The following is an 11,799-nucleotide window of genomic DNA, read 5'->3' as shown; positions in this document are numbered from 1 at the left end:
AAATGAAATTGCGGAATTGAAATGCTAATCTACGCTTGCAGAAATGAAATTGCGGAATTGAAATGCTAATCTATGAAAGCAAGAAATGCTAATCTACTTTTGCATAAATGAAATTGCATAATGGAAATGAAATAAACTACTTAGCAGAAGGTTGTAGTAGAAAATAGAAGAATAGCAACAATCACCAATACTCTGCCGCTTCCCCGGCAACAGCGCCAAAAAGATGGTGGGCTCCAGTATTGTAGCAATAATGCTACAACTCCTGGGGCTTCCTATCTCTAATTTTATCAACCCAGTAGTTCGTACAAACTTGGAAGCGACGGTGATGTATGCACAAGTACTAGCTCTTGTCGCAGCTGTCACTTGGTCAGCTGGCACAAGTCCGCTAGGGCTCAAGCCAACTTCTATATGCTCTCAGAAGAAGCTTGCTAAATGATGGACGAAGGCTATCTCAAAGGAAATTAATCTACTTTGCAAAAATGAACTGAAAGCCAACCAAAACATGGAAACCCTAGTAAACCCTAATCTGACTAGCTTAATCTCTATGATGCCATGGTGGGAGTGCAAATGTCTAAGAATGATGCCATTACCTCTAGTAATATGAAATGCATGAACTTAAACTACTTCTATTGAAAAGAACATTGTTTTTGTGTTTTTGCTTAAGTGGTTGGAGTGATTATGATTTTGTTTCTTATTAGGGTTTGGCTGTGCAGAGGTGGTGCGAAGGGAAGGAAAGCTTGGGAAAGGTCAGGGGGGCTAGGAGAGGTCCCAGGGATCTCTAGCATCAGTCCACAGAAGTCCACAACGTTCAGATGCTCGGCAACCAAGTTTGCAGGCTCCTACAGGATGTCTGCAGGGGATCCTACAGGAACTCGGGATTTCTACAGGAAGTCTGCTAACTTCTACAGGATGTGCTGCCGTGGGAGTTTTGGGTGATGGAGGAGTGAAGGAGCGGTATGGGTGGATAGGGAGGATGGAAAGGGAGCTTGTGATGGCTCAGGGATAGAGAGATAAGATGGAGAAAGAGTGGGTAAAGTTGGTTGGTGGATAGAATGCTGGAAGCAATGAAAAGTTAAAAAGATGGAGCTACGTGAGAAGTAGAAGGGTTGGAAGGCAACTGAGCTGAACAGAGGATGAGTAGGTTGCTTAGGCACGGTTCAGAAAGAGGAGAACACGATGAAGTGGTGCTGTGCAGTGGAAATGAAACAAATCACCCTTATCTTGCATGTAAACGAAAGTTCACCAACCTATTCTAACTGTTTTATTAGGAATCAAAGAACAGCAACGTAAGTTGAAAGGAATTCGTGCATGATGCTGAACCAAAGAGTCATTACTCAAGATAAAATCGCATGGACAACTCTTCAATTGAAAACATTACAACAATACTTGCATGCATATGTTGAAACAGTGTTTTTTTGGCAGTTGGCACGGTCTACACTTCCGGTCCCCAAACAGAGGTGAAAGTGAGCATGCATTCAACCTTTTTGAACTCAATGTAACTCCAATCTCCCTAAGCTAATTCTGAACTACTGAAACAACTGCATTCATGAAACTAACCTACATAACAAAACTGAAACAATCAATTCAGCAAACTGTGTTTTTCAAGTGCATGTAAGGGAAAGAAATGCAATGATAAAAGAAAGACAAGTAACAATACAAAGGAAAGGAGGTCTATTGCTCTCAGGTTGGGCCCTAACCTGAGAGCTATAGCTCCCCTAAGAACTCAGAATCGAATCCAAATTTGACTGCCTTTATTAAAATATCATGATCATGAGTCTAACAACATGCCAAAATTGGCTTACAAAGAGCAAAAACAGAGCTACACTGGATAACCAAATTGACTAACTGAAATGAGGTCTTAAGCCCTCTTATTTATACAATTTGAGGACCCAACAGTCCTCCTAAAATTTAGGGACTTGGCTGCCCAAGACTTGTAGTTAACAACAGTCCTACTTGACTTGCTTGGCTGCCCTTGTGCTCATTGATTTGGTGGCCTTTGAACTCCGAGCTGATGGTGGAGAATTCGAGGTAAGGGCCCATTAATGAGGGGGACACCTTCCTACAAATCCTCTAGCTTGTCTTCCCACGAATTTGGCTGCCAAGTGCTCATTAAGACCTTCAATTTTGTCTCCAAGTTGACCAAAAAGGCTACACAAAGCACCCATTAGACTTGTTGGCATAATGACTAACCAAATTCACTCTATTAACATAAATATAATAAAAAACATGCAATAAAATAATGAGAATTGTGGATTAAGTCAAATTAGGAGGTTGAATGAGCCCAAATAATTGTACATTTTTGGGGCTCATTAGCGTCTCCGCACTGCGCCTTCTGTGGTGCCTCCGCACTACGCCTTCTGTGGCGCCTCCGCACTGCGCCTTCTGTGGCGCCTCTGTGGCGTCTCCGCACTGCGCCTTCTGTGGCGCCTCCGCACTGCGCCTTCTGTGGCGCCTCTGTGGCGTCTTCGCACTGTGCCTTCTGTGGCGCCTCTGTGGCGTCTCCGCATTGTGCCTTCTGTGGCGTCTCCGCACTGCGCCTTCTGTGGCGCCTCCGCACTTCCGCAGCTGTAGTGCTCGAGAGATCACCCTTCACAGATTCGCTTTCAACTTCCCTTTCATAGATCAAACTTTTAAAACAATAACCCAATATTTCAGATCTTAAGATATTCGATTTGCAAGAATGAATTAGCCAAGTGATGTCCTTTGCTTTATATAGGCAAGCTTCTTCCTAAAATCATGGATCAATACCATAGATAACCAATACAAGGGGCCCAAAAACATGGGGCTCAATAATACCAAGGAGTAACCACCATGGACCAAAGGTAAGTTCTCCAACATATACACACTTTTGACGAGGTACCATGGTCCAAAACCATAGGTTCAAATACCAAGGACTAACTACCATGGACCAAAGGTAAGTTCTCCAACATGAAAGTGCATGAACTTTTTCTCTACATGAAATAAACTTTTCTCTACATGAAATAAACTTTTCTCTGCATAAAAGTGCGTGAACTTTTCTCTGCATATAAGTGCGTGAACTTTTCTGCACTATAATTTATCATGTGAGATGAGTGGGTTGCCATCAAGTACAACATATGTATCATAAAGCCATACCAGAATCATAATTCCAACACAACTATGTGTCAATGGTGTAACATGACCATGGCAGCTATGGGATGCCTACCCTTAATGGCCCTAACTTGAACTATAATTTTTTTGGTGGCCCATGTGGGGAAATTTACTTGGTTCAAGTTATGGTTGTTTATAAGGAGTCTTATTTCACTTATGGAGTGATTTTGTAAGCCAAAATAGACTAAGTACCCAAAGCTCCAAAAACTAGAGGATTTCTTAAGTTCAAAGCGTATGAACGCTTAATGGGTGATGCAAGTGAAGATACAAAGTGTGATAAGATGGTGGAAATACGATGATCCTTTACAATATCCTTCTAATTACACTAAGTGTTGATTATTCCTTGCGTGGAAAAAAGAATATATTTGTGGATTATGGGCCACTTACTTTTTTCCTATTGAACTATGTGGAGTTTAATAAGGGAGATGGAAATTCAAATGTTTTTGAGAAGGTTTTCATATGCAATCCTAGGTTCGTCTAAGAGATGCAAGGGAAGAAGAGATTACTTACTTTCTCGAGTAACATTTTCTCCTAGTCCCACAAAATTCTTTGGTTAGTAGAAATATTTGTGGATAATGGGCCACTTACTTGCTTCACTAATTAAGCTATGTGATTTGCACAAAATTTAAGAAAAATAGTTTGAAAACGTATGTAGATTTTGGCCACTTACTTTCCTCCCTAATTAAGCTATGTGGGTATTTTGAAAATACATAAAAAACCTTTAATTGCTTGACAAATTAATGTTCATCAAGAAACCAGGGGTACTAAATAGAAAATATTGAATGCAGAGGTGAAGACAATTCACTAAAGGCTACCAATCACCTGAGAAAAATGAAAAATACAAGGCTTTTCTTTGCTCTCTATTTACCGCGCGGCTTTTTCTGACACATACAAGTGCTCATGGTTTTTGCAGAAATGGATGCGCACTTACGTATGTCATAGGAAAATGTGCACAAGCGAGAAATATCAGGAAAAAAAAAAAAAACTTCTACGGGCTCAAAATAGATCTTGGGGGTCTTTAAATAATACATGGAGGTGAAGAATGCATTGTAGGGTGCTTGTGCAGAGAGGAGGTCCTGCAAAAAAAATATCTACATTAATGAAAATAGATCAGTATGGTCACCATTCCTGTTGTATTTTTTTTGGAGCACAAGTGTGCCAAAAGACGCCCACTTAGTAGTGGATTGTTCCTTGCAAAGGATCACAGTCAAAATTGGTGTTGTTAGTGGACATACTTAAATAAACACAACATTGTAAAGTAGTGGAAACAATTCATACATAAACATAAACTAAACATAGAGGTACATAAAAAAAAATTCTCAAATGGATCAAATACATCAATAATATATGGAAAAATATTCCTTTATTGATTGCTAGTGGTAGAGGTTGAATACAATAGAATCTCAGATACTTGAAGATATTCCTTTGAGCTATTTAGCTGAAAAATCCTCAACAAGGGGGTTTCTTTCCTCAATCTCTTTGCAAGTTTATCATCTCTATCAAAGAAGTGTGAAGACTCTTCAATGGTGGATTCCTCTTCTCTCACTAAGATGTTGGGTTGCTTAGAACCAATATGTCCAACATGCTAGTGCTCTTCACCTCCTTGGCTTCAACAATGCAATGGTGGTTTTCAAAAACAACAATTTGTCCAACATAACAATGTCTCATACTTCGATTCTCCCATGGCCTGTTTATATAGAATTTGTTGAATCATTCCTCTCTCTCTTGGTACATGTATCATAAATACACATAAGTAGGAAAAGAGGATTCCCTTGAGGGCTACAAGTCTCCAATGTGACTCAAATTTAGTTTTACTAGACAGATCTCATGTCAGAGAGTTGCCCCAAGTGTGCAAAGTGCTCTCGAATTGCTGAGTCATCCTTTTGTGCAACCGTGCGATTTTTGGACTTTATGCCATGTGCGCATGTTTATCAAAGAAATATACACACGTCCTTAATTGTTTTTCCTTTTTAAGATTTGGACCTTAGGAGAACTTTGATTTTTTAAACTTCATAATGCATTCGGCTGGAAAAATGTCCACCTATCCATTCTTCTAGACACTTTTAATGTCTTATGGATTGTACTAGCAGGTATACAATTTTTTGGTGTTAACAACCACTATTTAGTCTCCAGAAGTCCCTGATATGATTGCACACTTTTAAATCTTTATATGACCCCTCATGTTGTTATGATCTTTAGTTTTGAGCTATTAATGAATTTTATCCTCCATGGATAGTTCCACCACTATATTGTTCTTCACATTTATAGTTATTCCTTCTTGGATTGGGGTATGCTGATATCTCTGTCGAGGCTATGGATGCTCACTGGAAACATAGAAAGGTCAGTGGTAATAGTTTTCCAGTGAGTTACCTACCCACTTCCTTCTATAGTGACTTTCGCAGGGTAGGTTGGAGACTCTGCTAGGGCTATGGGTGCTCGCTAGTAGTGGAGTGATGCTAATGACATTGGGGTTATCCCAGTGTGATATCTTCCCGTTGTGCCTAGAAAGAAAAGCTAAATCTAAAGCACTAAACAAGCCTATGTTAAATGGTCAATAATAAGGCACATATAAAAGACAATTACAAGGTCAAACAAGTCAGGTGGAAAACCTTTATTGTAAGGCTATGAATGACTCTATCGGGGCTATGGACACTCATTGGAAATAGAGCAATGTTCGATGAAAATTACCGTTAAGGGGTGTCCTTAAAATATCTCATGTTTTACCGATTTTTAGCTCGAATTTCTTTACCACAAAGTGTGTTGTGTTTCTTGGAATACCTAAATCACGTAAGTCATATTATACTTCCAGATGACGCTAACTCCATTTTTCTAACTAACCAAACTAACATGGTCTCAATTTTCTTATTACTTAAGCTATCAAGGTTTTCTTGTGGACTACCACACAATCAACATATTGTGGATTTGTTTCTTTTTTATATACATATAAAGGAGAGTAAAATTGATTAATGAAATAATACAAGAAAAAAATATATCTACATTCCAAAGAGAAAAATAAAAGAATATACATTTTACTTATTATACTCTCCACCCCCACTAATAAATCATTAAAACATTAAATTATTCAGAATAAAGCACGCTCTCTGTAAACAAGCAATACTTGTTTCATATTTTAAAATGCTTAAGAGATAATACGTATAGTGAATTGTATGTCCAAAACGCATAATTTATCAAAGTATTTAGCTAATAAGCTTATAAAAGTCTATCACATTTCAATTTTTTTTCAAAATAAATATCACAACGTAGTCTCTTGTTTACAGAGCGGCTTAATAATAAAAACTTATGAATATAAAACTTCAACTACGCATCCCCTTTGATTAACTAAGTCTATAGAAGGCATGCTTCCCATTACCTCTCCTGCACACACCTCTTGATTCATATTGTAAATTCTTGGAAGGAAATCCAATTTGTCTTCAATTCTTGTCACACATTCCTCCATTGCTTCCATCAAACATAGTAATCTGTCCAATTTCCCATGCAGGGATTCATGACCCATGTTGCGCCTACTAGAACATCTCCCATTATTTGAAGCACAAATCTAATTCACCCTGAAACTATCGCGGATAATGTTTTAGGCTCAAAGATGGAAATCTTGTTATATTGGTCGTAATCATTATGGGTATTGTCTGTAATTGATTTCCAAATTTTTTCATATCATATATCCAAGCTTTCGTTTGTGTCTTGACTCGTCTGAAATCTATTAATGGACAAAGCTTTCCCATGCGACAGTTTGTCACTGATATTTTTAATGAGACTCCTCAACCCAACAAAAGGCACATGTTTTACATTCTCGATCCTCTGTGAGGGAGTACCATCCTGAGATGGAGTTTGTTGTTATTAACAAAATTCACCCCCCTCCTAAACATCTCGAAAAAATAAGTATAAGTTACATGAAAATGCTTTTTAATATTTATTTAATCGGGAGCGGGTGATATTGAGTCCGTAGATATTTTGTTTGATCACACGCCTTTTTGAAATTAATGATGTACAATATCTCGTTGGGTTGTAGCTTGCGTAAACTTTAATCCCCTTTCCACCCCTGATGAGCATAAGCCTCTACCAAAATCTTGGTGATCAGATCGTCTGACACATAATCAACGTACCAAATTACTTTATCGGATGTGAATATGTGTGGGAGTTAAACACCAAGTCTCCACCGATGTATCATGGTCATTTATTTAAAATTCATCCAATGATTATCGAGTTACGTTGAGTCTAAACATTCAAGGATGATAACACCTATCTCCGACACGATGTAATCTCAACCGCTCATCTTGCACACATCCAAGGTTATTGGACTACTAATTTCATGATGTTTAATTTTTATGACCTGCCTGATGGATGCAACCCTTACTCCATCCCCGAACCTGCCAAATACAATGTGAAAGTCGTTGCATTACATTAATTCACTTCTAAACCCAGTTAAAACTTATATCCACCAACTTTTTACCATTCACTCATGCTTCTCCTCTTCCTCTTTCAAGTCTCTTCGCAACCTGTGAGTAGCGAGAGCTATCTCTATGCACAGGCTTGAGACCAAAATACTGTCATTGGTAACTAGGTAAGCCCTTCTTCATTATTTTGACTTTTTCGCTGACTGTTGATTTAGCCTTTGAAAAGTGAAAAAATGCTAGAATTGTCATCTAAGGAGGCCTTAGTAGACGAATTAGCCAGTGTTAGGGATACCAGGACACATTTAATAGATGTCCTCACTCTTAAAAGAACTTTTAATTCCTCTTCGAATGTATTGGATGAAGACTCATCTCCTTTAAAGTTTTGGGTTTTTCCCACTATGTTGCCCCCATTCCATTTCGACCTAGACTCACTCTTGCTTCTTGCCAAGCATTTTGAAACTGAGCAACAAGCTATCGTTTCTCCCTCATATAGCAAGGTCTTTCTCAAGAAGGTATTTGAATATCTAAGAATTTGAATAAAAATTTCAATGTGTACTATTGATAATTTAAGATGTGCTCGTGGTCATTATTGTGTGAGAGGTGCTCTACAAAGATGGGTAGATGTAATATAATGTGAGTGTGTAAATGTAATATAATATGAAAACATTTCTTAAATATTGACCTTTTAATATCATATATAATTTATACAGAAATGAATAATTAGTAAGTATATGAATATACTTTTATGAATATAGGTTATGGCTTTTTATTTATTTTTTCTGTACCTTGAAACTCTAGCTTTATTAATGAGGTTATTTTATTTATTTCTATTTAAACTTTTTTTCCGTCTTGAAATTTTAATTATTATGCCAAATAAGTAAGTTATATATATATATATATATATATATATATATATATATATATATATAGATATAATATAATATAATATAATAATTTTTTTAGTAAAATTACTCAATTTTTATTGGGTTGAGATGTGTAATGCAACATAATGTAATCTAAATATTTTAAATGGTACACATGTAGGTGGCTTGGCTTTCTTGAACTCATCTTGAAAATATCTCTTGTCATTCCTCCTATAAGGATGATAATGATGATGACCATGATACCTGTTAGAAATGAAACTAGAATAGAACATATGTCCATCACCTCTCTTATCGGGTGTATCCAATAACCTGCCCTATGTGATCATGTCATCTTTATCTGACCTGTGCCCACCATGAGACCTACTCCCATATGGCCCATTACTCCTATACTCCTTCCCATGACTTATCCTACGTGGTCCTTATCTCCGCAGATCTGAAAAACTCTGAACGATAACTACATTAACCTCTACTTGCTTCTCCTATGCCTGAATTATTTTGGCATTATTCTATTTGCAACTTCTCATTTTTGTGTTCAAACTTCTCAATGTGTCTTCTATGTTGGGAGAGTTCCCATCACCACGTTGCTCATCTGCTCTATAGGGAGAATCTCGTGAATTGTAGTCTACCATCTTAATAGTCATGTTTGATCTTCTTCCTACAAGTATATCATGTCATCTAAACCAAAATATAAACATAGTCAACAAAGATCAGTATATCTCAAGGGAGGATATCTCATCTGCAAGATCAACCATATTATAACAATACATGTATGAACATAGTCATACCAGTATATAGACATAATTTCAACCACTATCCAGTTACCATGCGTGAATATACCATAACCATGAAAATGCATGCATAAAGACATATAGGCACTGACATGCATAACTGACATGCATTCATGATGACCACATCCAACAACAACCACCATCATCTTCCACTTAGCGAAACAACTACAATAATGACCACCATGATTCATAAATAACTGTAAGCACCTACACCACAAGCATAAAGAACAAATATGCAACTAACATGTACGCATGAAAAACACATTCCACCTATCTAGTCCAAGGGATGAACCATGCTATGATATCACTTTGTAACACTCTCCTCCCACATTTACTCGAGGTAATTGGTCCACCAAGGTAAACATGTGACAAAGAGTTGCTATGATATGATTCAACTCCCCATGTATAGTTAAGGAAATGGAACCGACAGGACAAGACTAATATGACCTTCCTTGGGGGCTTCAGAACCTTTAGGATCCAACCAACCCCTCCAAGTGTCCAACTCTTGACCCAACTTGATGTTTTGTTGAACTAGACCCCTATTCGCTCCCACAAAAATCCTTCCATGTGACTAGGATCCTCCATTCACTCCCACAATAGGGAATCCATTCCATTGTGGCCCCTTTCAGGAAGTTTTGTGTCAGCATCCTTGAATTCTGAGCCACTTTTTCAAGGCTAGGACTTAGGCCTCTTCCTAGAACTTCGTGAAATTTCTTGAAATGATAAATAACATTGAGACAAGGCTACTAATACAAAAACTTGAACAAGGAATTAACCTATCCCCTAACAACCATGACACACATTCCGTCAAACATATCGTAAACATGTCATAACAACATATATGAACATATGGGTCTCATACTTATCTGAGATTCATTAAGAAGGTTTGATGCCTTCTCACAATAGCTACATTATGGTCGTATATGTCATACATTTATTAACATTTCATTTACTAATCAAAACATGGTGAGAGACATAACCAAGGTCTACCATAAACCATGCTTATAACCAACATATAACCAATAGATAAGAAATGATAGAACAACCATTATAACCACGTAATAACAAACATATTTACACATAATACAAAAGAAGAAAAGAGTGCTTATTAACATATGAAAAATGCAACCAAGTGAGGGACTTCCACATACCACCCAACCATAGATTGGGCTGAACCAAATATGTCTTTCATCCAATCACCCTCGTGCCATATTCCAAGCATGAATGTGGGACTCACAATAGAACAAATCAAGGCTTCCTTAGGCTTTACCATGTATTCCTCCAAGGGATTCCTAGGCCCAAACAATAAACATACACTACAATATTTACTGTAATATCTCCATACTTAGGTCAAGGGATCAATAGGCCCTAAACTAGAATGGATGCCTCCAGATTTCTCCATCTAAATCGTGAATATTTTTTCCTTCTCCACCCTCTATGCTTTACCATGTATCTCGCCATTACCGATCAAGGGATTCCTGGGCCCAACGAGAAATTTGTTTGTCTCCACCCACTAGGATTTACTGTGTATTTCACCATTATTGGTCAAAGGATTCTTAGGCCTAATGAGGGTAATCTCGACCGCTCATCTTGCACACATCCACGGTTATCGGACTACTACTTTCATGATGTTTAATTTTTCTGACCTGCCTGATGGATGCAACCCTTACTCCATCCTCGAGCCCACCAAATATAATGTGAAAGTTGTTGCATTACATTAATTCACTTCTAAACCCAATTAAAACTTATATCCACCAACTTTTTACCATTCACTCATGCTTCTCATTTTCCTCTTTCAAGTCTCTTGGCAACCTGTGAGTAGTGAGAGCTATCTCTACGTGCAGGCTTGAGACCAAAATATTGTCGTCACTAGCTAGGTAAGCCCTTATTCATTATTTTGACTTTTTCGATGACTGTTGATTTAGCCTTTGAAAAGCGAAAAAATGCTAGAATTGTAATTGAGCGCTTAGTAGACAAATTAGCCAGTGTTAGGGATACCAAGACACATTTAATAGATGTCCTCACTCTTAAAAGAAATTTTAATTCATCTTCGAATGTATTGGATGAAGACTTGTCTCCTTTAAAGTTTTTGTTTTTTCCCACTATGTTATACCCATTCCATTTCGACCTAAACTCAATCCTGCTTCTTGCCAAGAATTTTGAAACTGAGCAACAAGCTATTGTTTCTCCCTCATACAACAAGGTCTTTCTCAAGAAGGTATTTGAATATATGAAAATGTGAATAAAAATTGCAATGTGTACTATGGGTAATTTAAGATGTGCCCGTGGTCATTATTGTGTGAGAGGTGCTCTACAAAGATGGGTAGATGTAATATATTGTGAGCGTGTAAATGTAATATAATATGACAACATTTCTTAAATATTGACCTTTTAATATCATATATAATTTATACAGAAATGAATAATTAGTTAAGTATATGAATATACTTTTATGAATATAGGTTATGTTTATTTATTTATTTTTTCTGTATCTTGAAACTCTAGCTTTATTAATGAGGTTATTTTATTTATTTATTTATTTATGTTTGAACTTTTTTTCTGTCTTGAAATTTTAATTACTATACC

Source organism: Pinus tabuliformis, chromosome 4_1 (genome assembly GCF_031772625.1).
Source record: "Pinus tabuliformis cultivar Carrire ecotype Pingquan chromosome 4_1, CPIR1, whole genome shotgun sequence".
Lineage (NCBI taxonomy): Eukaryota > Viridiplantae > Streptophyta > Pinopsida > Pinales > Pinaceae > Pinus > Pinus tabuliformis.
The sequence above is the reverse complement of the archived record's forward strand: the minus strand, read 5'-3'. Positions refer to the sequence as shown.